Below are 24,939 nucleotides of genomic sequence, written 5' to 3'. Positions count from 1 at the left end.
TGTTTCACCTTGGGTTTATCCTATTTGGGACTCTCTGTGTTTCTTGGACTTGGGTGATTATTTCCTTCCCCATTTTAGGGAAGTTTTCAACTATTATCTCCTCAAGGATTTTCTCATGATCTTTCTTTCTGTCTTCTTCTTCTGGGACTCCTATAATTCGAATGTTGGAGCATTTCATATTGTCCTGGAGGTCTCTGAGATTGTCCTCGTTTCTTTTAATTCGTTTTTCTTGTTTCCTCTTGTGTACTACTTTTATATCTAAGGACCACTGCCAAGATTATGAAGACAGGCAATTAATATTTAATGTAGTTATTTATATGGTCAGATTTAGATTTACCATTTTATTATCTGATTTTTGTTCTCCAATTCCTTTCAGTTTCTCTTTTGCTGCTTTCATTTGGATTCTATATTTTTTTTTTTGAATTTTGTTTCAAATTTTATATCTATATTTGAAATTGTTAGTTTCTTTTTTCCATCTGCTTTACATTCATTTGCTAATTCATTACAAAAGTAACATATGCTGTTTGAACATCCAAAGACATATCAAGAAAATTCTTCTTCCAATATTAAATTTTTTATTGATTCTTTAGCTTTTGTTGTTTTTATTTTTTATCTCATGTATATTTTTACTGATTGCTTTAGAGATTATAATAAGCATGTTTAAGTTTGGGAACTAGAGCTAATATTATAACAATCCTTAAAATGTTGAAATCGTATCAATATACAGGTCTAATAATTCTCCCTCCCTCCCTCCCCACCCACCACACATACATACTTTATGGTAAAGGTAGAAAAAGTTTTATGTAATGGACAAGATAGTAAATATATTCTGCAGACTACAAGAAATTTCTGTTGTATATTCAACTTTGGCTTTTGAATTTTCCTTTTTTTTTTGAGAACATTTTTAAAATGCAGAAAATCATCTTAACTTTAATATAGAGATTGCAGTCCAAACTTTCCCCAAGGGCCATAGTTTGTTGCCTTTTGCCTTGCTTTATACTACCATTATAAATATTATATGTATATATGTATAGATTATGGAAGAAAACACTACATTTCTTTGCTGCAGAGAGGTAGTTTTAAAATTGATTTTAGTTTTTAACTGAAGAATAATTGCTTTTCAGAATTTTTTTTTTTTCTGTTAAACCTCAATATGAACCAGCCATGGGTATACATATATCCCCTACCTTGTGAACCTCCTCCCTATCTCCTTCCCCATCCTACCCCTCTAGGTTGATACAGAACCCCTGTTTGAGTTTCCTGAGACATAGAGCAAATTCCTGTTGACTATCTATTTTACATATGGTAATGTAAGTTTCCATGTTAGTCTCTCCATACATCTCACCCTCTCCTCCCCTCTCCCCGTGTTCATAAGCCTACTATCTATTCTGTTGCTCCATTGTAGCCCTACAAACAAATTCTTCAGCACCATTTTTCTAGATTCTGTATATATGCGTTAGTATACACTATTTATATTTCTCTTTCTGACTTCACTCTGTACGATAGGCTGTAGGTTCATCCACCTCATTAGAACTGATTCAAATGTGTTCCTTTCTATGGCTTAGTAATATTCCATTGTGTATATATACCACAACTTCTTTATCCACTCATCTATCAATGGACATCTAGGTTGCTTCCATGTTCTAGCTATTGTAAATAGTGTTGCAAAGAACAATGTGATATATGTGTGTTTTTCAGTTTTGGTTTCCTTAGGGTATATGCCTAGGAGTGGGATTGCTGGGTTATATGATGCTTTTATTCCTAGTTTTTTTTTTTTTTTTTTTTTTAAGGAATCTCCATACTGTCTTCCATGATGGCTCTATTAACTTACATTCCCACCATTAATGCAAGAGTGTTCCCTTTTCTCCACACCCTCTCCGGCATTTATTGTTTGTAAACTTTTTGATGATAGCCTTTCTCATTGGTGTGAAGTGATATCTCACTGCACTTTTGATTTGCATTTCTCTAATAATGAGCAATGTTGAGCATCTCTTCATGCATTTGATAGCGATCTGTATGTCTTTTCTGGAGAAATGTCTGCTTAGGTATTTTTCCCACTTTCAATTGGGTTGTGTGTTTTTCTGGTATTGAGTTGTATGAGTCGCTTGTATGTTTTAGAAATTAGACCTTTGTCTGTTATTTCATTTGCTATTATTTTCATCCATTCTGAGGCATTCTTCCACTGTCTTTTCACCTTGTTCATAGTTTCCTTTGCTGTTCCAAAGCATTTAAGTTTAATAACGTCCCACTTGTTTACTTTTGTTTTTATTTCCATTACTCTAGGAAGTGGGTCATAGAGGACCTTGCTTTGATTTATGTCATCTCATTTTCTCCCTATGTTTTCCTCTATGAAATTTACAGTTTCTGGTCTTGTATTTAGATCTTTAATCCATTTTGAGTTTATCTTTGTGTAAAGTGTTAGGAAGTGTTCTAATGCCATTCTTTTACATGTAGTTGTCAAGTTTTCACAGCACCATTTTTTGGAGAGGCTATCTTTGCCCCATTGTGTATTCTTGCCTCCTTTATAAAAAGTAAAGTACCCATAGGTGCATGGATTTATTTCTGGGATTTCTATGTTGCTTCACTGGTCTATATTTCTGTTTTTGTGCCAGGAACATACTATCTTGATGACTATAGATTTGTAGTATAATCTGAAGTCAACAATGTTGAGTCTTCCAGGTCCAGTCTTGTTTCTCAAGACTGCTTTGGCTATTTGGGGTCTTTTGTGTTTCCATATGAATTGTGAATTATTTTTTTCTATTTCTGTGAAAAATCCCATTAATAATTTTATGGGGATCACACTGAATCTGTAGATTGTGTTTGGTAGTAGAGTCATTTGCACAATATTGATTCTTCCTACCCAGGAACATGGGATATCTCTATCTGTTTATGTCATCTTTGATTTCTTTCTTTGGTGTCATAATTTTCTGTGTACAGTTCTTTTGTCTCTTTAGGTAAGTTTGTTCCTAGTTATCTTACTTCTTGTGTTGCAATGGTGAATGGGATTGATTTCTTAATATATCTTTCTGATATTTCATTGTTAGCAGAAAGAAATGCAAGTGACTTCTGTGTATTGATTTTCTATCTTGCAACTTTGCTAAATTCATTGATCACCTTTAGTGATTTTCTGATAGTATCTGCATGTCATCTGCAAACAATGAGATATTTACTTCTTTTCTGATCTGGATTCCTTTTATTGCTTTTTCTTCTCTGATGGCTGTAGCTACGGCTTCCAAAACTATGCTGAATAATAGTGGTGAAAGTGGACACCCTTGATCCAGATCTTAGGAGAAATGCATTTAGTTTTTCACCATTGAAAATAATGTTTTCTGTAGGCTTATCATATATGGCCTTTGTTATGTTGAGGTAGGCTCTTTCTGTGCCCATTGTTTGAAGCATTTCAACCATAAATCGGTGCTGAATTTTGTCAAATGATTTTCCTGCATCTATTGAGATGGTCATATGGTTTTTATCTTTCAATTTGTCAATATGATATATTATATTAATTGATTTGTGTATATTGAAGAATCCTTGCATCCCTGGAATAAGTCCCAACTTGATCATGGTATATGAGGTTTTTTAAATGTGCTGTTGAATTCTGTTTGCCAGAATTTTGTTGAGCATTATTGCTTCTATGTTCATCAGTGATATTGGCCTGTAGTTTTCTTTTCTTTTGTATTGTTTTTGTCTAGTTTTGTTATCAGGGTGTTGGTGGTCTTGAGTGTGAGTTTGGAAGTGTTCTTTTCTATGTAATTTTTTAAAAGAGTTTTAGAAGTATAGGCATTAGCTCTTCTCTAAATGTTTGATAGAATTCTCCTGTGAAGTCACCTGGTCCTGGGCTTTTGTTTTGGGGGAGATTTTTGATCACAGCTTCAACTTCAGTGCTTGTAATTGGGTTGTTCATAGTTTTTATTTCTTCCAGTTTCAGTCTTGGAAGATTGAACTTTTCTAAGAATCTGTGCGTTTCTTCCAGGTTATCCATTTTATTGCCATATAGGTGTTCATAATAGTCTCATAATTGTTTGTATTTCTGCATTTTCTGCTTAAACCTCTCCTTTTTCAGTTCTAATTTTGCTAATTTGAATTCTATATTTTTTTCTTGATGAGTCTGGCTAAAGTTTTTTTTTCAGTTTTGTTTATCTTCTCAAACAATCAGCTTTTAGTTTTATTAGTCTTTACTATTCTTTCTTTCATTTCTTTTTCATTTATTTTTTTTCTTTCTGCTAATTTTGTTGTTGTTGTTATTGTTCTTAATTTTCCAGTTGCTTTAAGTGTAATATTAGGTTACCTATTCAATTTTTTTCTTGTTTCTTGTGGTAGGATGGCATTGCTATAAACTTCCCTCTTAGAACTGCTTTTGCTGCATCCCATAGGTTTAGAGTTGTCGTGTTTTCATTGTCATTTGCTTCTAGAAATTTTCTGATTTCCCGTTTGATTGCTCCAGTTACCTGTTGGTTATTTAGAACTGTATTGTTTAACCTCTATGTGTGTGTGTGTGTGTGTGTGTGTGTGTGTGTTTACAGTTTTTTCTTGCAATTTATATTCATCTCAAAGCATTTTGGTTGGAAAAGATGCTTGATATAATTTCAATTTTCTTAAATTTACTGAGACATGATTTGTGACTCAGGTTTGATTTTTGGTTTATCCTGGAGAATGTTCCATGTGCACTTCAGAAGAAGGTGTATTTTTATGCATTTGGATGGAATGTCCTGAAGATTTCAAAGATATCCATTTAATCTAATGTTTCTAATCCATCTCATTCAATCTGATGTTTAAGATTTGTGTTTCCTTATTAATTTTCTGTTTTGATGATCTGTCCATTGATATGAGTGGGTCATTAATCACTCCTACTATTATTGTGTTACTGTCAATTTCTCCTTTTATGCCTGTTAGTGTTTGCTTATGTATTGAGGTGTTCTTATCTTGGGTTCGTAGACATTTATAATTGTTATGTCTTCCCATTTGGATTGGCCCCTTGATCATTTTGTAGTGTCCTTCCTTCTCTGTTGCAATATTTTCTTTCCAGGTCTATTTTGTCTGATATGAGGATTGCCACTCCAGCTTTCTTTTGCTTTCCATTTTCATGGAATATATTTTCCCATCTTCTCACTTTCAGTCAATATGTGTCTAGGTCTGAATTGAGTTTCTTGCTGTTCAAGCTGGTTTTAGAAAAGGCAGAGGAACCAGAGATCAAATTGCCAACATCTGCTGGATTATCAAAAAAGCAAGAGAGTTTCAGAAAAACACTTCTATTTCTGCTTTTTTGATTATGCCAAAAAGCCTTTGGCTCTGTGGATCACAATAAACTGTGGAAAATTCTTAAACAGATGGGAATACCAGACCACTTGACCAGCCTCTTGAGAAACCTGTGAGGTGGAGGCTAACAACAAGAAAAATTATGATTAAAAAAAGAGGAAGAAGGAACCTCAAGAGCTTAATTAGATTTCATTGTGCCAATACATTTGACAACTACAACTGATGGAAGGCAGGGAAAGAAAAAAAAAAAAAAGAAATAAAAGAAACTACAGAACAAGTCAAAGCATAATAGTAAAGGGTTTTGTTTGTTTGTTTGTTTGCTTGTTTTATCACTGCTGTCAGGGCCCTTTCCCTCACTGGGAGTCACAGTCCACCTCATCTCCCTAGGATGCCCTCTAACACTGTGCTGTTCTCTGGACCTGTGTGGGGACAACTCAGATTCTAATCTAGTCCTTCTCCTGTGTGTTCTTGCCTCCAATGTTCACAGCCCTCAGACCTAGTAAGTTTTCTTTTGTGAGTTCTCAATGTCCTTTTTGTGAGTTCTCAGTGTCCTTTTATATATTCCATAGACACTGTCTGCCTAGTTGATCATGGGGATTTTATCTGCAGTTTGTACAGTTGGTGGGAAGTTTTGGATCTTCTTCCTTGGCCACACTGCCTCTGTGTTTCAACTGTGGTTTTATTTCCACCTCTGCATGTGGGTCGTCCACTGTGCTTTGCTCCTGAGGCTGCCCTGGAAGACTTGCTTCTGCCCCAGTGAAGACCACGTGCAGAAGTGGTACAGCTGCTTTGGTTGCAGGGGTGCTGGCAGCACCAGCTACTCGGGGGAGTTGGCAGCTAAGGCATAAGGAAATATAGTGCTCTAGAAGAGTATGACAACCAGTATTACCCAATACGCTGCAGTATTCTTGCCTGGAGAAACGCCCTGACAGGGGAGCCTGACAGGCCACAGTCTACAGAGTTGCAAAGAGTTGGACACAACTGAAGCAAGCCCATGTACAAAGACATAAGTCTTTTTTTTTTTTTTTTTGACTGTGGCAGCTGTGCCCCAGTGAGAGTTGAGTGTGAAGGTGGTGCAACTGCTTTGGTCATGGGTACCTAGTGGTGCCAAGTGTACAGGGACATGGAATTCCTCAGCCACAGGAGTTATGGCCCCATCAGAATCTTTTTTCAAGCCTCTGGTAGCTGGGAATCAGAAGACCTCTTTGGCTATTCTTTCTCTGTAGCTCCACCTATGCAGTCACTTAGAGGGCTTCCTTTCCTGGGGTCCTTCTCTGTTCTTTGATGTGTCAGGAACATAGAGTGATGCCCCCTGGCTGGGATCCTACTCTGCATATCTGTGCATCAAGCACTTAAAGGGGCACCCTGGTTGGGGTTCTACTCTGTAGTTCAATGAATCAGGTGCCTGATGGGCCAGCCTCTCAATTGTTCAGCTGCCAGTGCTGGCGTGTGGGGAAAGACTATGGTCATGGCTCTGCCCCCTACATGTGACTCAGCAGTATTTCCTGACTTCCATGGCTGCCTGGCTTTCCTCCAAAGGCATTTCCCACCACAATCTCCTCCCTCGCATCCCCTTGGTCTGTCTGTCCAGTCAACAGCAACCTTTGTCCTGAAATTGCACTACAATCCTTACTGTCAGGAGCCGTGTTAGGCATTACTGACAAAATAGAGGCACGACCCTAAACCCCCTCCCTTTGTTCCATAGGCACGGACCTGGAATGAAGGAGTTAGGCTTTGTGATTGTGACATTTTTTTTTTTTTTCATTTCCTTGGCTGAGTTTACTGAAGAGAATATTAAGGTGCTTATTGTTTTGAGAGGAGCATGAGAAGGCATAAGCCTTCTGCAGCTGTACTCAAAGAATAATTCATAAAGTTAATCACTGACATTTGTTCAAGGACTTTCATAAAAAAGTGCTCCAGGGTGAGCACACAGGCCACAGCTTGAGGCCTTGGGAGGGGTTGCTATCTGAAGCCCATTTGTGAGAAAAGTGCTTATGGCAAAGAAGTTTGCTGAATTTAGGGCTTAGGGATAATTAAAATAGTTAGAAGCTAAAGATTTTAGGATTGCTGTAATGTTACAATATTCTACTATAGCTTATAGAAATTAGAGACTTTAGAGATATTATTAGCTAGAAGCCCTTTCTAAGAAATAGTTAGCTTAGGATACTAGGGGCAAACAGGACTTAGAAACATAAGAATTTAACTGAGGAATGTAGTATGCAGCCCAGACATTAGCATGAGTTACAGTGTATTCACAAGGACACATGAGAAAAAGTAGATAAGAGAATCGCTGAGGAAGGAACTACTTTTGAGGGGCAACAATGATTTTTGGAGAAAAATAAATCTGGGTCAATGGGAACTAAAAATATCAAACCTCTGACCTAATGCTTTTGTAAAAGTATAAAAGAGAATCATAAGCTTGAAACAAACAGGCAGTCCAAGAAAACTGAGAAGCTACCTCAGTTTCTCTCGCTGACATGACTCACCCCTTCAGGTTGAATCCCTGGCTGCTGGAGATGGACTCTGGCACCCTACATTCCAGTTCCTAGCTGCTGCACCTTCTAGGGCTCCTCTGTCCCTGTCCAGGGTACATATGGCTGTGAACTGTCTGATTCTTTTCCCATTTAGGCTGCCACAGATCAGCTGTTTCACTCTCACCCTTTTATGTTTCTTCTCTGATTGGATCGTTGCTTCAGTTCCAACACCCATCGATGGCAGGTCCAGGGCTACTACCATTTCTGCTTCCCCCCAACTAGTTCTTTCATTCTATCGAGTTTTGTGTGGTTCTATATATTCTTTTATATACTCCTGTTCGCTCTCAGTTGGCGTTCTGAAAACACGTCTTCGTCTGAAGGTGTATTCCTGATGTATCCATGGAGAGAGATGTACTCCACATCCACCCTCTCCTCTGCCATCTTGTTCTATAAATTTTAAAGAAAGAAGAAACAATAAGTATTTATATTTACCTAAATGTTTAACATTTCCCATGAAATTTTTTTAGGACATAAATTTCTAGTTTAAAATATATCATGATGGTTTTAAAGAATTCCTTTTCTTTCTTTCTTTTTGCATTGATAATTTGATATCAAAATAATTCTCTAAGTTTTTTATATCTTAGACATTTTCTCTGTCTTTATTCTTATGATTTGCTTTGGCTGAATATAGCATTCTAGAGTGATAGCTTTGTTTAGTAAGATTTTATTCACTACTCTAAAGATGATATTCTACTATGTTTGGCTTACTTTTTTTTTCATGTTGAAAATCAACAGTAATTTGAAGCATATTTCCTCTTTATATAATGTAAAATTTTATGCTGGTTACTTTCCAGATATTTTCTTTAGTTTGGCTCTAACTCTTAAAAATGGTATACAACAAATATATATTTTCATGTTAATCCTTGCTTGGAGGTTCATGAGTATATCTAATCAGATCACAAACAATACTCTTCAAATGAAGAATACCCCAGAACTCCATCAGAAGGCAGAATGCAGTAACATGAGAGTTGTATACTGTGACTACTTCTTAACTACCCCTAAAGAGACCAACGACAACTCAATTGGGTAGCTGTGCAGATGGGAAGGAAAAACTATTAGACACTGTCTTTTCCTAATATCAATTATTGTGAAATCAGAGCATCATCATCATAGGTCCATTAGAAAGATCAAAGAGTCAGATGATGTAAGAAGAGCTGAATTTTTCTCATGATAGGATTATTAAAATAGTATATGTGGTCAGAACATTCATGCTTAGGACCTTGTAGAACCACCTCTCTGACTCACTGATACACCAAGCAAGGCCTGTTGCAAGTGAAAAAGACAATTAAATTAGGATGCTAGAGTCAACATTAAAAGTTTAAAGAGTTAAGAATGATGATTCTTATTACATTTCTATTTAAAACTTCATCTTGGCTGATACAAAAGATAAATGCCTCTTGGAGGAACACAGTGAAATAACTTAAGTTTAAACCTGTCATCAGTCCAATGCAGCTGTTCTTCTAGATATGCTCTTATAATAGTAACAAATATATTTAGTTAACATGCAGCTATTGACCTGAAAATAGAGAAAAAATACTTTTTCTCTATTCAGTTCAGTTCAGTTCAGTTCAGTCGCTCAGTCATGTCCGACTCTTTGCGACCCCATGAATTGCAGCACGCCAAGCCTCCCTGTCCATCACCATCTCCCGGAGTTCACTCAGACTCACATTCATCGAGTCCGTGATGCCATCCAGCCATCTCATCCTCTGTCGTCCCCTTCTCCTCCTGCCCCCAATTCCTCCCAGCATCAGTCTTTTCCAATGAGTCAACTCTTCGCATGAGGTGGCCAAAGTACTGGAGTTTTTTCTCTATTAGAGTATAACAAAACAGTGCAATACAATTGCTTTAAACACAAACCTAACAATAAAGTGTTATCACTCACTTCCAGATTATCCATCCTCTTTCTTGGCCAAAAGATCTGAAACATTTCGGGATCTTCTAAAGGTATAACTCAAGATGCTATAACCTTACGCATTTTATCACTAAGGAAAAAATAAAATAAATAGGCCTCTTGATTAATTTTGGAGGAAATATATGTCACATTTAGGAGAATTATCCAATATTTTTCCTGAGTCACTCCCCAAAGTAGCTAGCTCATTGTGAATCCCCATGCCAACAAAAGCTCTTCAGCTTATTCAGGCTCTATCTCCTTCACTTTGCACTTAGTTCTAAAGATTCACTGTGCCTCAAAGTCTCTATGCTAACAGATGTTTAATGCAGAGCATATTCTTAGTAATGAAGTTGATAAAATGTGTAATGCATCTTTTCATGTTAATGAATGTTCCTTGTATTCACTCCCACTTCTTCAATAGTTTATCTATTTTGGTGGCTAATTTTATAGTTAACCACACAATTTTTCTATAATCTTCAAAATATAAGTATGGGAAAATGTAAACTATAATACACACGACCTATAAATTCTGGACCTAGACTGAATGCAAAAGCTTATGAAATTTTTGTTTATTCCCTTGAGGAGTGTGAGAGTGCTTTTTGAGTTGTGAAAGGGATATTTACATTATATAAAGCATAAATATTTTTGTGTGTGAAGGGAAAGTCCAAAGTATGAAAAACAATTAATATAGATTTTAGATAACTAAAATCTATGCATTCATCTTTTTTATTTTTAATGTGACATCCCAAGATAGGTAAAAGTTCAGACATAGCACTCCTTAGCTATTTTTTATTTGTCTTGGAATGTCTAACTTTTGCAAATATACAAGCTTTAGCCAACTAGATGTTTTCCCTCAGGAAATTAAATGCTACAAAGATGTGGATCAGGGGTCTCTAACAATCTGCCTGATAATCTGAGGTGGAGCAGATATTATAATATTAGTATAAAGTGCTCAACAAATCTAATGTGTTTGAATCATCCCAAAATCATCCCCTACCCCAATCCATGGAAAATTTTTCTTTCACAAAATTGGTCCCTGGTGCCAAAAAGGTTGGGAACCTCTGTGATAGACTGAAGAGATCCTTTAATTGGTAGCAAGTGTCAAGTGTTATAGAATCTTGCAATACTATACACCTGCAATGGCAGAAATCCAAGTGACAATATCTTCAGTAGATGATCACTGCTGTGGATAATATACTTGGTCTGACTATTCCTGGAAAGCATAGTTCCCTGAAATAACAATACCTGATAAAAATAGTGAAAGAAAACTTACAGGCCAATTTTAACCTAGAATGTTGGGACAAATAAGTTTCTAATGTGGCGCTAGTGGTAAAGAACATGCCTGCCAATGCAGGAGGCATGAGAGACATAGGTTCAATCTCTGGGTCAGGAAGAACACCTGGCGAAGGTTGTGGCAACCCATTCCAGTATTCTTGCCTGGAGAATCCCATGGACAGAGGAGTATGGCAGGCTATGGTTCATAGTGTTACACAGAGTTAGACACAACTGGAATGACTTAGCATGGCACATACAAATAGAAATACAATTCCATTAACCTAAGTAGAAAGATATTCAAAGGAAGTATATTATTGGGCTTGCCTCATTAAAAAAAAAGTATAATATTTTTAAAACACCAAGTATGTACAGCTTTTTTGCTTGTGTTGATCATACATCAAAAATATTTTTTTAAAAAACGTTTTCTGAAGAAGAGCATGTATAGAACTGTTGTCAGTTATCCACTGACATAATTATCCCCTGGATAGGGTTAGGGTTGTTAATTTGTTAGAATTCTATGATGAACTCCAATGGATGTAGAGTTTTCATTATAGAATGATTTTAGTTACAGTTCACTTATGAAAGTAGTAGTGAAGGGATCAGTCAAGATGGCAGAGGATTAGGAGGATATGGAGTTCATCTCTCCCCACAAACACATTACAAATACATCTACAGATGGATCAGTTCTCACAGAGCACCTGCTGAACAGTAGCAGAAGACTTCAGATACCAAAAAGGAGAAGAAAGATCCCCATGTATCCGGGTTCGGTTCAGTTCAGTTCAGTTCAGTTGCTCAGTCATGTCTTACTCTTTGCGACCCCATGGACTCCAGCATGTCAAGCCTCCCTTCCATCACCAACTACCGGAGCTTACTTAAACTCAATTCCATCCAACCATCTTATCGTCTGTCATCCTCTTCTCCTCCTCCCTTCAATCTTTCCCAACATCAGGGTCTTTTCAAATGAGTCAGTTCTCCACAACAGGTGGCCAAAGTGTTGGAGTTTCAGCTTCAGTATCAGTCCTTCCAATAAATATTCAGGACTGATTTCCTTTAGGATACACTGGTTGGATCTCCTTGCAGTCCAAGGGACTCTCAAGAGTCTTCTCCAACACCGCAGTTCAAAAGCATCAATTCTTCAGTGCTCAGCTTTCTTTATAGTCCACTTTATAGACAACTTTCTCCCCCACAAATTCATCAAAAGAACATTTGAGTGCTGGGAAACTTCAACAAAACAGCTTCTGAATGTTGACGGAGGACAGCAAGCACCCAGAAATGCAGCCCAAACTCTTCAAAAGGAGGTAGGACAAAATATAAAAGACAAAAACAGAGACAAAATATTTAGGGATGGAGACCTATCCTGGGGAGGGAGTCATGAAGGAGGAGATTCCACACAGTAGGAAACCCTCACAGAGGCGTGTCTGTGGGGAGTTTGGGAATCTCAGAGGGCAACATAACTGGGAGGAAAGAAAAACACAAGAAACAAAATGCTACACAATACATACCTAACCACAACTGCCAGTGGAGAAGTAGCCCTGATGCTTGCGTCCACCACCAGTGAGTGGGCTTTGGCCAGGGAGGTAAGGGCCACATCATCAGTCCTTAGGGTAATGACCATGCCTGAATGCCCTGAGGACAACCTGAAGCAGCTAATGTGCTTTAACGACCTAAACTATGAGATCGCCAAAGAGACCAAAAAAAAAAAAAAAAAAACACTTTGCCGCGAAAGGCTCTAACACCTCTTAGTGACCCTGGCACAGTCACAGAACAAAGGATTGAGTAAATATTGAAGGAGAGTAAATCTGCTGCATATCGGCCTCTCCATTCCCCGAGACAGAGATGTAGGCATTTGACAGTCAGAGCAGGAAGGCAAGGGGATGCTATAATCTTGGCCCCAAAGACCACAAGTCCCACCAAGCTGTGAGCAGGCTCCCAGTAACTAACCACGTCTTTCTGGGACCCTGGATGGTTGACATCCCCCAGGAGTGTCACAGCCTGAGATCAGCTCCCCAGAGGAGACACAGGGCACACCAGGAACTGTGCTCTCTTGGCGCACCTGGGAAAACGGGAGGCTGAGGTAGGAGGACACACAGCCCAACTAGGACAGTGCGCTCACCAAGCACCCACTTGCCTGAGCTGCTCATCCCTAGGATGGGCACAAAATGCACAGCCAATCTCGGTCTGTGTCCCTGCAGAGCATCTGAGAACCTGAGTGACTTAGACCTGGGAAGTGCACAAAATGCAAGGCCAACATGGCAAAGTGCCTCTGTAGAGCACCCGGGAGCCTGAGCAGTTCAGACCCAGGAAGTATATGCCACCTTGGGCTGTGGCAAACCCAGTGTGGTCCATCCATAGTGAGCACTCCCCACACATGACAGCAGTATTTGTTTGCAGTGTCCTTTCGTCCCTACAACACAAATGAACAAGTGATATTCAATAAGTGGCCACCTTCACTCCCTGTGTCAGGGCGGAAATTAGACATTGAAGAGATTTCTAAACAGAGGAAGCCAAAATAAACAAAGAAGGGGGAACTGCTCTGGAAGTGACAGGTGCAAAAAATTAAAACCCTGCATTTAATACTGGAGACTGCATTTGAGGGTCACCTATAGACCTTGAGAACAAGTACAAACCAAAACAAAGGACTATCTGACACTGAACTGACCCCACACTACCACAACAGCTCCAGAGAAATTCCTAGATATATTTTCACTATTATCACTTTTTAATGTATTTTTTAAATTTATTTCTTTAATATTTCTTTAACTTTCACTTTTATAGCCTTCTCTTACCTTTCAAAAAACTCCTGATTTTTAAAGCAAATAACTATATATATATATATATATATATATATATATATATACACATATATATATATATATACACACACACACATACATACATACATACACACACACATATAGTTTGATTGTATTTTGTGATTGATTATGTTTTATATTTTTAGGTTGTATTTTTGAGAGTATAACCTCTAGTCTAGATTTTTAATCTTTTCTTTTTGATATTTGTTGTTTCTTCTGTACCTCTAAGAATCTAATCTTCAGTACCAATTTTCACTTAGGGATGTGATTACTAGTTTGATTGCTGTCATCCGTTTTGATGTTCCCGTTTCTCCTCCACATCATCTCTATCTGCTTCCTTTCTCTTCTTTTCTCTACATAACTCTGTGAATCTCTCTGGGTTTTCAAGGCTTTGGAGAGCACTTAGGTATTTGACTGCTGGCTAGATTGTTCTCTGCCCTTTTTACTCCCCCTTTTCTCCTCCTGGTCATCTCTCCATTCTCTCTTGTCTCTTCTCCATATAGCTCCATGAGTCTTTCTGCATGTTCCTGGCTGTGGAGAATTGTTTCATCAGCAACCTAGGAATTTTATTGTATATGCTGTTTGAAGGAAGAAGTCTTGAGGCTATTGTAAGAGAAAGACAAAAACCCAGAGGCAGGAGGATTAACTCCAAATCTTTAGAACACCAGAGAACTCAGGGAACATTAATAGACCAGAGTTCAACCAAAAGACTCCATACCTACACTGAAAACAAACTCCAGCCAAGAGCCAGCAAGTTCTAGTGCAAGACACACTATGCTAATTCTCCAGCAAAACAGGAACACAACACTGAATACTAAATGGTGGGCTGTCCAAAGCCATGCCAAATCCATAGACACCCAAAAACTCACTACTGGACACTTCATTGCTCTCCAGAGGGAAGAGATCCAGCACCAACCCCATGATAATAAATGCAAGCTCCCCCAATGAGGAAACTGTGACAAGTCATTAGTCCAATCCCTCTCACAAAGAGTTCAGTTCAGTTCAGTTCAGTCACTCAGTTGTGTCCAACTCTTTGCAACCCCATGAACTACACACAGCATGCCAGGCATCCCTGTCTATCCCCAACACACGAAGTTCACCCAAACCCATGGACATTGAGCCGATGATGCCATCCAACCATCTCATCCTCTGTAGTCCCCTTCTCCTGCTGCCCTCAAACTTTCCCAGCATCAAAGTCTTTTCAAATAAGTCAGCTCTTCGCATCAGGTTGCCAAAGTATTGGAGTTTAAGCTTCAACATCAGTCCTTCCAATGAACACCCAGGACTGATTTCCTTTAGGATGGACTGGTTGGATCTCCTTGCAGTCCAAGGGACTCTCAAGAGTCTTCTCCAACACCACAGTTCAGAAGCATCAGTTCTTCTATGCTCAGACTTCTTTATAGTTCAACCTCATACCCATACATGACTACTGGAAAAACCATAGCCTTGACTAGATGGACCTTTGTTGACAAAGCAATGTCTCTACTTATTAATGTGCTGTCTAAGTTGACCAAAACTCTCCTTCCAAGGAGTAAGCATCTTTTAATTTCATGGCTGCAATCACCATCTTCAGTGATTTTGGAGCCCAAAGAAATAAAGTCAGCCACTGTTTCCACTGTTTTGCCATCTATTTGCCATGAAGTGATGGGACCAGATTCTACAGCTAAGAGGAACCACAATCTTCCAGTCTGCAGAAAGGGCACCCCAAACACAGCAATATAAACAAAATGAAAAGGCAAAAAAATATCCAACTGGTGAATAAATTTGACAAAAACCCACCAAATAAAACAAAAAGGAGAAGATAAGGAGCCCACCTGAAAAAGAATTCAGAAAAATGATAGTATAGATGATCCAAAATCTTGAAAACAAAATGAAGTTACAGATAAATAGACTGGAGACAAGGACTGAGAAGATGCAAAATAAATAAATAAATAAATAAATAAAAAGGTTAAGAAGGATCTAGAAGAAATAAAGAAGGTTTAATCAATAAGGAATGATACAAAACTGAGATCAAACACACTCTGGAAGGAACAAACAGTAGAATAACAGAGGTAGAAAAGAGGATAGGTAAGGTGGAAGACAGAATGTTGGAAATAAATGAAGCTGAGAGAAAAAAAAAAAAAGAATTAAAAGAAATAAGGACAATTTCAGAGACTTCTGGGACAATGTTAAATGTCCCAACATTTGAATCTTAGGAGTTCCAGAAGAAGACAAGAAGAAAGGCCATGAGAAAATACTTGAGGAGATAATAGTTGAAAACTTCCCTAATATGGGGAAGAAAATAGCCACCCACGTTCAAGAAACCCAGAGTCCAAAACAGAATAAACCCAAGGTGAAACACTGCAAGAAACATATTAATCAAACTAACAAAGATTTAACACAAAGAAAAAATATTAAAAGGAAAAAGAAACAAACAACACACAAGTGGATCCCCACAAGGATAACAGCTGATCTTACAATAGAAACTCTTCAGGACAGAAGTGAATGGCACACAATCTTGAAGCAATGAAAGAGAAAAACCTGTAACCAAATTACTCTGCCCTGCAAGAATCTCATTCAGATATGACAGAGAAGTCAAAAGTTTTATAGACAAAGAAAGGTTGAGAGAATTCACCATCAAACCAGCTTTTCAACAAATGCTAAAGGTAATTCTCTAGACAAGAAACACAGTAAATGTTTTAGAAAATGAACCCAAAACAAAAAAGTAAATGGCAATAAGATCATCAGTTCAGTTCAGTTCAATTCAGTTGCTCAGTCGTATCCAACTGTTTGTGATCCCATGAATAGCAGCACGCCTGGCCTCCCTGTCCATCACCAACTCCCAGAGTTTACTCAAACTCATGTCCATCGAGTCAGTGATGCCATCCAGCCATCTCATCCTGTCATCCCTTTCTACTCTTGCCCCCAATCCCCCCCAGCAACAGGGACTTTTCCAATGAGTCAACTCTTCACATGGGGTGGCTAAAGTATTGGAGTTTCAGCTTCAGCATCAGTCCTTCCAATGAACACCCAGGACTGATCCCCTTTAGAATGGACTGGTTGGATCTCCTTGCAGTCCAAGGAACTTGAAAAAGTCTTTGCCAACACCACAGTCCAAAAGCATCGGTTATTCTGTGCTGAACTTTCTTTATAGTCCAACTCTCACATCCATACATGACCATGGGAAAAACCATAGCCTTGACTAGACGGACCTTTGTTGGCAAAGTAATGTCTATGCTTTTGTCTAATGTCTATGCTAATATGCTATTTAGGTTGGTCATAACTTTTCTTCCAAAGAGTAAGGGTCTTTTAATTTCATGGCTGAAATCACTATCTTCAGTGATTTTGGACCCCCCCAAAATAAAGTCTGACATTGTTTCCTCATCTGTATCCCATGAAGTGATGGGACCAGTTGCCATGATCTTAATTTTCTGAATGTTGTGCTCTAAGCCAACTTTTTCACTCTCTTCTTTCACTTTCATCAAGAGGCTTTTTAGTTCCTCTTCACTTTCCGCCATAAGGATGATGTCATCTGCATATCTGAGGTTATTGATATTTCTGCTGGCAATCTTGATTCCAGCTTGTGCTTCTTCCAGTCCAGCATTTCTCGTGAGGCACTCTGCATATAATTAAATAAGCAGGATGACAATATACAGCCTTGATGTACTCATTTTCCTATTTGGAACCAGTCTGTTTTTCCATGTCCAGTTCTAACTATTGCTTCCTGACTTGCATATAGGTTTCTCAAGAGGCAGGTCAGGTGGTCTGATATTCCCATCTCTTTCAGAATTTTCCACAGTTCATTGTCATCCACACAGTCGAAGGCTTTGGCATAGTCAATAAAGCAGAAATAGATATTTTTTTCTGGAACTTTCTTGATTTTTCCATGATCCAGCGGATTTTGGCAATTTGATTTCTGGTTCCTCTGCCTTTTCAAAACCCAGCTTGAACCTCTGGAAGTTCACCGTTCACATATTGCTGAAGCCTGGCTTGGAGAATTTTGAGCATTACTTTACTAGCATGTGACATGAGTGCAATTGTGTGGTAGTTTGACCATTCTTTGGCATTGCCTTTCTTTGGGATTGGAATGAAAACTGACCATTTCCAGTCCTGTGGCCACTGCTGAGTTTTCCAATTTTGCTGGCATATTGAGTGTAGCACTTTCATGACATCATCTTTCAGGATTTGAAATAGCCCAACTGGAATTCCATCACCTCCTCTAGCTTTGTTCATAGTGATGCTTTCTAAGACCCACTTGACTTTGCATTCCAGAATGTCTGGCTTTAGGTGAGTGATCACACCATCGGGATTATCTGGGTTGTGAAGATCTTTTTGTATAGTTCTTCTATGTATTCTTGCCACCTCTTCTTAATATCTTATGTTTCTGTTAAGTCCATACCATATCTGTCCTTTATTGAGCCCATTTTTGGGTGAAATGTCCCCTTGATATCTCTAATTTTCATGAAGAGATCTCTAGTCTTTTTCATTCTGCTGTTTTCCTCTATTTATTTGCATTGATTGCTGAGGAAGGCTTTTTATCTTTCCTTACTTATCAATAATTACCTTAAATATAAATGAGCTAAATGCTCCAACCAAAAGACAAAGACTGGCTGAATGGATAAAAAAGCAAGAACTCTATATATAGTGTCTACAAGAGACTCTCCTCAAACTTAGGGACACATCCAGACTGAAGGTGAAGGGCTGGAGAAAGGTATTTCATGAAAATGGGGACCAAAAGAAAGCAAGAGTAGCAAAACTCATATCACCTAACATTGATTTTGAAATAAAGACAGTGATGAGAGACAAAGAAGGACACTACATAATGATCAAAGGATCAACCCAAGAAGAAGATATAACAAGTATAAATACATATCACCCAACATAGGAGCACCTGAATACATAAGGTAAATGGTAACAAGTATGAAAGGATAAAGTAACAGTAATACGGCAATAATGGGGGACTTTAATACTTCACTCACATCTTTGCATAGATCAGTCAAACAGGAAATTAGGAAGGAAACATAAACTTTAAATGATACAATTGACCAGTTAGACCTATATGTATATATAGGACATTTCATGCCAACAAATGAAATTCATCTTTTTCTCAAGTGCACACAGAACATTCTCCAGGATAGATCACAACCTGGGCCATAAATCTAGCCTTTGTAAATTAAAAAATTAAAAAAAAATCATTTCAGTCACCTTTTCTGATCACATTGTTGTAAGATTAGATGTTAACAACAAAAAAGAAAATAAAAAGTATTGAAAATACAAACATATGGTGGCTAAACAACACACTTTTGAATAACCAGCAGATCATGGAAGAAAACAAAAAGGAAATAAAATATGCATAGAAACAAATGAAAATGAAAACACAACAACCCAAAACCTATTGGATTCAGTAAAAGCAGTGCCAAGAGGGAAGTGCATATCAATAGAAGTGTACCTCAAGAAATAAGAGAAATATCAAATAAAAAATCTCACATTATACCAAAAGCAGTTAGGAAAAGAAGAACCCCAAAGTTAGTTGTCATGTATGGATGTGAAAATTGGACTGTAAAGAAAGCTGAGAACTGAAGAATTGATGCTTTTGAACTGTGGTATTGGAGAAGACTCTTGAGAGTCCCTTGGGCTGCAAGGAGATCCAACCAGTGCATCCTAAAGGAGATCAGTCCCGGGCGTCCATTGGAAGGACTATGTTGAAGCTGAAACTCCAATATTTTGGCCACCTGATGTGAAGAATTGACTCATTTGAACAAACCCTGATGCTGGGAAAGACTGAAGGCAGGAGGAGAAGGGGATGACGGAGGATGTGATGGTTGGATGGTATCACCGACTCAATGGACATGAGTTTGGATAAACTTTGGGAGTTGGTGATGGATAGAGAGGCCTGGCATGCTGCAGTCTATGGGGTTGTAAAGAGTCAGACATGACGGAGTGACTGAACTGAAGTGAACAGAAAGTTAATAGAAGGAAATAATTCATAAAAATCACAGCAGAAATAAATGGAAAATAAATGAAGGTGAGTATAGGAAAACATCAAAATACTAAAAACTGGTTCTTTGAGAAGATAAATAATATAGGAAAACCATTAATGAGACTCATCAAGAAAAAAAGGGAGAAGAATCAAATCAATAAAATTAGAAATGAAAAAGTAGAAATCACAATAGACAACACAGAAATACAAAAAATACTAAGAGACTACTATGAGCAATTGTTTGCCAATAAGAAGGAAAACTTGGAAGCAATGAACAAACTCTTAGAAAAGTATAACCTTCTAAAATTGAACCAGAAAGAAATAGAATCTTAACATACCCATTGAAAGCATGGAAATCAAAACTGTAATAAAAAATCTCCCAACAAACAAAACCCCAGGACCAGATGGCTTCACAGGTGAATTCTACCAAAAATTTAGAGGAGAACTAGCACCCATCCTACACCAAATCTTCCAGAAAATAGTACAGGCAGGTAAACTCCCGAACTCATTCTGAGGCCACTATCACCCTAATATCAAAAGCAGACAAAACTGGCAAAAAAGAAAAGAAAAGAAAACTACAGGCCAATATCACTGATGAACATAGATGCAAAAATCCTCAACAAAATTCTAGCAAACAGAATCCAAAAACATATAAAAAAAGATCATATATCATAACCAAGTGGGATTTACCCCAGTGATGCAAGTGTTCTTCAACTTTCAAAAATCAAATAATATGATTGAGGTACCATATTAACAAATTGAAAGATAAAAACCATATGATTATCTCGATAGATGCAGGGAAAGCCTTTAACAAAACTCAACATCCATTTATGATAAAAACTCTCCAGAAAGCATCCAGAGAAGGAACATACCTGGATATAATAAAGGCCATATATAACAAACCCACAGCAAACATTATCCTCAATGATGAAAAATTGAAAGTATTTTCTCTAAAACCAGGAACAATACAAGGGCGCCCACTCTCACCCCTATTATTCGTCTTGGCAGTCCCAGCCAAGGCAATAAGAGAAGAAAAAGAAATAAAAGGAATCCATATTGGAAAAGAGGAAATACTCTCACTGTTTGCAGATGACATGATGCTTTACATTGAAAACCCTAAAGACACCACCCAAATATTACTAGAGCCAATCAATGAATATAGTAAAGTTGCAGGGTATAGAATTAATGCACAGAAATCTGTTGCATTCCTGTGCACTAACAATGAGAAAAAAGAAAGAGAAATTAAGGAAACCATCCCACTCATCATTGTAATGAAATTAATAAAATACTTTTGAATAAATTTACCTAAAGGAACAAAAGACCTATATATAGAATATTTTAACACACTGATGAAAGAAATCAAAGGTTACATAAATTGTTGGAGAAATATACCATGTTTGTGAACTGGATGAATCAGCATAGTGAGCATGATTATACTACCCAAAGCAATCTATAGATTTAATGCAATCCCTATCAAGCTACCAACAGTATTTTTCACAGAACTAAAATAAATAATTTCAGAATTTGTATGGAGACACAAAAAACCTTGACTAGGCAAAGCAATCTTGAGAAAGAAGGATAGAACTGGAGGAATCAACCTACATGACTGCAGATTATACTACAAAGCTACAGTCATCAAGACAGTATGGTAATGTCATAAATACAGAAATATAGATCAATGGAACAAAATAGAAAGCCCAGAGATAAGTCCAGACACCTATGGACACCTTATCTTTGACAAAGGAGGCAAAACTGTATGGAGCAAAGACAATCTCTTTAAAAAATGATGCTGGGAAAATTGGCCAACAACCTGTAAATGAATGAAACTAGAACACTTTCTAACACCATACACAAATGTAAACTCAAAATGGATTATATATCTAAATGTTATACCAGAAACTATAAAATTCTTAGAGGAAAACATAGGCAGAACACTCTGACATAAATCACAGCAAGATCTTCTATGACCCACCTCCCAGAGTAATGGAAATAAAAACAAAAATAAGCTAATGGGTCCTAATTAAACTTTAAACGTTTTTCACATAAAAGAAACTATACACAAAGTGAAAAGGTAGCCTTCAGAATGGGAGAAAATGTTAACAATAGCAAATGAAACAACTGATAAATAATTCATCTCCAAAGTATACAAGCAGCCCATGCAGCTCATTACCAGTAAAATAAACAACCCAATCAAAAATTGGGCCAAAGAACTTAACAGACATTTCTCCGAAGAATACATATAGACATCTAACAAACACATGAAAAATGCACATTGTCAGAGAAATGCAAAGCAAAACCACAATTAGGTACCATTTCATGCCAGTCAGAATGGCTGCCATCAAAAAGTCTACAAATAGTAAATGCTGGACAGGGTGTGGAGAAAAGGGAGCCCTCTTACACTGCTAGTGGGAATGCAAACTAGTACAGCCACTATGGAAAATAGTGCAGAGATTCCTTAAAAAAACCTGGAAACAGGACTACCATACATACCAGCAATCCCACTGCTGGGCATGTACACCAAGAAAATGATAATTGAAAGAGACATATGTACTCCATGTTCATTGAAGCACTGCTTGCAATAGCTAAGACATGGAAGCAACTTATATGTCCATTGGCAGATAAATGGATAAGGAAGTCGTGGTACATATATACAATGGAATATCCAGTTCAGTTCAGTCTTTCATTCATGTCTGACTCTGCCACCCAATGGACTGCAGCATACCAGGCTTCCCTGTCCATCACCAACTCCCAGAGCCTACTCAAACTAATGTCCATTGTGTTGGTGATGCCATCTGACCATTTCATCCTCTGTCATCCCCTTCTCCTCCCGCCTTCAATCTTTCGAAGCATCAGGGTCTTTTCAGATGAGTCTGTTGTTCGCATTAGTTGGCCAAATATTTGAGCTCAGCCTCAGCATCAGTACTTCCAAAGGATATTCAAGGCTGATTTCCTTTAGGATGGACAGGTTGGATCTCCCTGCTGTCCAAGGGACTCTCAAGAGTCTTCTCTAGTCATGAAATATCACTGAGCTACAAAAAAGACCACATTTGAGTCAGTTCTAATGAAGTGGATGAAACTGGAGCTTATTATTCAGAGCGAAGTAAGTCATAAAGAGAAACACCAATACCGTACATTAAGGCATGTATATGGAATTTAGAAAGATGGTAACCACAACCCTATATGTGAGACAGCAAAAGAGACACAGATATAAAGAACAGACTTTTGGACTCTGTGGGAGAAGCCAAGGGTTGGATGATTTGAGAGAATAGCATTGAGACATATATATTACCATATGTGAAACAGATGGCCAATCCAAGTTTGATGTATGAAACAGGCCACTCAAAGTAGGTGCACTGGGACAACCCAGAGGGTTGGAATGGAGAGGGAGGAGGAAGAGGTGTTCAGGGTGTGGGGACACATGTACACCTGTGGCTGATTCATGTCAATGTATGGCAAAACCCACAATAGTTTAAAGTAATTAGCCCCCAATTAAAATAAATAAATTAATTAAGAACAACAACAAAAAAAAACTCAAGGATATTCTATGCAGCAAGTCTCTCACACAGATTAAGTGGAGAAATTACCAGCTTTATAGACAAGCAAAATCTAAGATAATACAGCACCACCAAACTACCCTTACAGCAAATACTAAAGGAACTTCTCTTGTCAGAGGGATGAAAAAGAATGCACAATAGAAGCATAAAGTCACAAACTGGAAAACTCACTGGTTAAAACAAACATACTGTAAAAGTAAGAAATCATCCATACACAAGCGTGATATCAAGACTACAAAACATGAGAAGAGGAGAGTACAAATGCTGGGGAAAGAAATTTAATTTTAAATTAACAGACCAGCAACTTAAAGTAACCTTGTGCATAGATAGGTTGCTAAGTCATAACCTTGTAGAAAATGCAAGCCAAAAACTTATTACAGATATTCAAGAAAGGAAAGCAAACTAAAAGGAACACTAAAGATAGTAATCAAATCACAAGAGGGGGAAAAAAAATAAATAAAAGAAAAGTAAAATGACCTACAAAAGCAAACCCAAAACAATCAAGAGAATGACAATCGGAACATGCATATCAAAAATTATCTTAAATGTAAATGGATTAAACATTCCAACTAAAAGACCAGACTGTCTGAATTAATGCAAAATTGAGACTCATATATGCTGCTTATTACAGATTCACTTCAGATCTAGGAACATACCCAGAGTGAAAGTAAGGGAATGGAAAAAGTTATTCCTTACAAATAAAAATAAAAAGAAACCTGGAGTAACAATGCTCATATTATATAAAACTGACTTCAAAGACTGTTATAAGAGATAAAGATTTAAATAAATAAATTTATATTAAAAAATAAAGTTACTACAAACTAAAAAAAAAAAAAGAGAGAGAGAAAGAGATAAAGAAGTACACTACATAATGATCAAGGGACAAATCCAAGAAGAATTAAAAACAATAAGACATATGTAGGCACCCAACATAGAAGCACCTCAGTATATAAGGCAAATGCTAACAGTTGTAAAGGGAAAATCCACAGTAACACAATAAAATTGGAGCGATTTAACACCTCACTTATACCAATGGGTAGATCATCTAGAAAGAAAGTTAATAAGAAAACACAAGCTTTAAATGACACCTCAGACCAGATAGACATAGTTGATATTCATAGGATATTCCACCCAAAAGGACCAAAATATTCTTGTAAGTGCACATGAAACATTTTCCAGGAAAGATCACATCTTGGGTCACATTAGCTTTGGTAAATTGAAATCATATAAAGTATCTTTTCTGTCCAACATGCCATGAGATAAGAAATAAATTATAGGAAAAAGGAGCTATAAATAATATAAATACTGGTATGCTAAGCAAAATGTAACTAAAAAGAAAACAAACAAACAAAAAAAAAAACCTATGGATCACTGAAGAAATCAAAGAGAAAAATTTAAAAAAATGTAGAAACAAATGACAACACAAACATTGTGATCCAAAACCTATGGGATATTGAAAAAACAGTTCTAAGAGGAAAAGCTATAGTAATAAGGTTTAAATTCAGGAGAAAAAGAAAATTCTCAAATAAACAATCTAAAATTACACCTAAAGCAATTAGAGAAAGAAGAACAAACAAACCCTAAAGTCATGGAAGGAAAGAAAAGACAAAGATCAGAGCAGAAACAAATGAAACCGACATGATTAAAATAAGAGCAA

The sequence above is a fragment of the Ovis aries genome, chromosome 11 (assembly GCF_016772045.2).
Source record: "Ovis aries strain OAR_USU_Benz2616 breed Rambouillet chromosome 11, ARS-UI_Ramb_v3.0, whole genome shotgun sequence".
Classification (NCBI taxonomy): Eukaryota; Metazoa; Chordata; class Mammalia; order Artiodactyla; family Bovidae; genus Ovis; species Ovis aries.
The sequence above is the reverse complement of the archived record's forward strand: the minus strand, read 5'-3'. Positions refer to the sequence as shown.